General features: G+C 34.5%; 1 non-coding gene and 1 pseudogene across 1 annotated transcript; one reads left to right on the top strand and one right to left on the bottom strand.

The window, feature by feature from the left end:
• Positions 1 to 480: 480 nt before the first annotated feature.
• LOC117636225 lies at positions 481 to 589 on the bottom strand. The gene has a single exon (XR_004587026.1). It is a non-coding gene; the product is annotated as a small nucleolar RNA R71 (small nucleolar RNA).
• A 70-nt stretch (positions 590 to 659) lies between these two features.
• LOC117635274 overlaps positions 660 to 3,498 on the top strand; it is a 20,444-nt pseudogene continuing 17,605 nt past the window's right edge.

The raw sequence follows: 3,498 nt of genomic DNA, 5'->3' as shown, positions 1-3,498 counted from the left end.
CCACCCCCCTCCCTCCCCTGGCAGTTGCCTTCGGAATAGTCCAGTCATTTATGGCAACACCTCACGAGTCTCGTTGTGTTCATAATGATGAGAATCATAGTGTTCATAATGATGAGAATCCACTTGTTAGGACATTACATGATTATTTGCATCCTGCTCGTACAAGTGTGCCATCTTGCATCATTTTTCCGTTAAATGGTCAAACTTTTGATTTTAAACCGGGCATGATACAACTTTTACCAACTTTTCATGGAATGGAATTTGAAAATCCATATTCACATGTGCGTGAGTTTGAGGAAGTTTGTGGACCTTTTCCAACACAAGGGTGTAGGCTTGATACAGTTTTGTTAAAAAAATTTCCATTTTCACTAAAAGATAAAGCGAAAACTTGGCTTTATTCTCTAAGGCCAAGAACAATTGGAACATGGCTTGAAATGCAAACTGAATTTTTCAAGAAATTTTTCCCAATTCAAAAGACAAATTCTTTGAAAAGACAGATGACCACATTTTCTCAAAAAGATACTGAGTCTTTACCTCAAGCTTGGGAAAGATTTAAAGATTCGTTAATGTTATGTCCTCACCATGGTTTTGAAAGATGGAGGGTGGTAAGTCATTTTTGTGATGGCTTAACACCTAAAGATCAACAATTTATTAAGACGATGTGCAATGGAAATTTTATGTATAAAGATCCTGAAGATGCTTTTGATTTTCTTGATGAAATTGCAGAGAAATCTCAGATTTGGAGCACTCCCAATACATTTGAGCCTAATTCCCAAAAGGCAAAACTTCTATTAATCCTTATAGCGGCAGTATTTATCACCTTGAAGGAGGAAGATAGTCTCAAAGCTCAATTGGCAACAATGGCTAGGGAAGTTGAAACCCTAAAATCAAAATTGCCTCAAAAAGTTAATTCAATTGCAAGTCAAGAAATTTTTGAGATTTGTGAATTTGCTGGGTCATGGGACATGTAACAAAAGAGTGTCCAACACATCCAGCTTTCAGAGAAATGTTGCATGATCAAGCAAACTTTGTGAATCAATTTAAAAAACCATCCACTTTTTCTGAAACTTATAATCTAGGATGGAGAAACCACCCAAATTTCAGTTGGAGAAATAATACTAATAATAATGTTCCAAAAATAATGAAAAAGAAAATGATGATTCTGAAATTGTTAAGTGCCCTTTTCCTGCTCCATTCACACAAGCACTTAAGGCTGTAAAGAAAAATCAAAATCCTAAAATTTTGGAGGTTTTTAAACAAGTGAAAATCAATATACCTCTTTTGGATGCTATAAAACAAATTCCTTCATATTCAAAATTTTTGAAGGATTAATGCACTATCAAAAGAAAGCACAATGTTGATAAGACCGCATTTTTAACTGAAAATGTAAGTGCAATTCTTCAAACTAATACTCCACCCAAGTACAAAGATCCAGGTTGTCCTACAATTTCTTGTATTATTGGGAATTTTAGCATTGAACAAGCTTTATTGGATTTGGGTGCTAGTGTTAATTTGTTGCCTTACTCGGTTTATAAGCAATTGGGTCTTGGTGAATTAAAACCCACCTCAATAACATTGCAATTGGCTGACCGTTTAGTCAAAATCCCAAGAGTTATGGTGGAAGATGTGCTGGTTCAGGTAGACAAATTTTATTTTCCAGTTGATTTTATAGTTTTGGATACTGAACCAGTTGTGCATTCTAATTCTCAAATTCCTGTTATTCTTGGAAGACCATTTCTTGCTACATCTAATGCTCATATAAATTGCAGGAATGGACTTATGCAACAATCATTTGGGAACATGACATTGGAGCTCAACATATTCAACATATGCAAGCAACCCGCAAACAATGAAGATGTCGACAAAGAAGTTTACATGATCGAGACAATTGTTCAAAATTGCTTTAATTCTTCTTTTTTCTTCTGATCCATTGCAATTTTGTTTAGTAAATAGGGATTGTAATTTTGCACAAGATTTTGAAATACAATATCTTTGTTCTTTGTTGGATTTTGCATAGGTACAAGAACATAATGGTTGGATACCAAAATATGAGGAGCTGCCAACTGTGAGTGATGAGACAAAATCATCAAGAGAAAAAGCCCCAAAGTGTGAATTGAAGCCTTTTCCTGTTGGACTTAAATATGCTTTTCTGGGAGAAGATGAGACCTATCATGTGGTAATATGTTCTAAACTAGAGCTTTTGAATGAAGGTATGGTACTTAAAGTTTTGAAAGATTATAGGACTGCTATTGGATGGAATTTATCTGATATTAAAGGTATTAGTCCTTCAGTTTGCACACACCCAATTTTTCTTGAAAAAGATGCGAAACCAATTTGGCAAGCTCAACGTAGACTTAACCCAACAATGAAAGAAGTTGTACAAAAAAAAGTACTTAAACTTTGGGATGAAGGTGTCATATATCTAATTTCTGATAGCAAATGGGTGAGTCCTACACAGGTTTTTCCTAAAAAATCAGGAGTCACAGTAGTTGAAAATGATAACGGAGAAATGGTACCAACTAGGGTCACTACTGGATGGAGAATGTGTATTGATTATCGTAAATTGAACTCAGTCACAAGAAAGGATCATTTTCCTTTACCATTTCTTGACCAAATTTTGGAAAGAGTTGCAGGGCATATGTATTATTGTTTTTTAGATGGTTATTCAAGATATTATCAAATTGAGATTTCATTAGAAGATCAAGAAAAAACAACTTTTATTTGCCCATTTGGAACTTTCACTTTTAGAAAAATGCCTTTTGGTCTTTGCAATGCACCAGCCACATTCCAACGTTGCATGATAAGCATATTTAGTGACATGGTAGAAAAATATTTAGAAGTTTTCATGGATGATATTACTGTGTTTGGTGATTCATTTTTTGATTGTTTGTCTAACTTGAAGAATGTTCTTATCAGGTGTAAAGAGAAAATTTTGGTGCTTAACTAGGAGAAATGCCAATTCATGGTCACATCTGGCACAGTACTTGGACACATTGTTTCTCACAAAGGAATTGAAGTGGATAAGTCAAAAATTGATTTAATTGCTAATTTGCCTATTCCTAAAACTGTTAAAGAAATTAGATCTTTTTTAGGACATGCAAGTTTCTAGCGGAGATTCATAACAAATTTTAGTGCAATTGCAAGGCCATTGAATAATCTCTTGGAAAAAGATGCTAAATTTGACTGGAATTATGCATGTCAAGAAGCATTTGAGAAACTGATTAAAATGCTAACATCAACTCCTGTAATGCAGCCCCCAGATTGGTCTATACCATTTGAAATAATGTGTGATGCTAGTGATGGTGCTATTGGTGCAGTGCTAGGGCAAAGAAAAGACAAGAAGCCTGTTGTTATTTGCTATGCAACCAAAACTTTGAATAGTGCATAGAAAAATTACAGTACAACTGGACAAGAATTGCTTGCTATAATTTTTGCACTGGAAAAGTTTAGGTCATACATTTTGGGCTTACAAATTGTTGTTTTTACAGATCATTCGGC

The sequence above is a fragment of the Prunus dulcis genome, chromosome 7 (assembly GCF_902201215.1).
Source record: "Prunus dulcis chromosome 7, ALMONDv2, whole genome shotgun sequence".
Lineage (NCBI taxonomy): Eukaryota > Viridiplantae > Streptophyta > Magnoliopsida > Rosales > Rosaceae > Prunus > Prunus dulcis.
The sequence above is the reverse complement of the archived record's forward strand: the minus strand, read 5'-3'. Positions and strand labels throughout refer to the sequence as shown.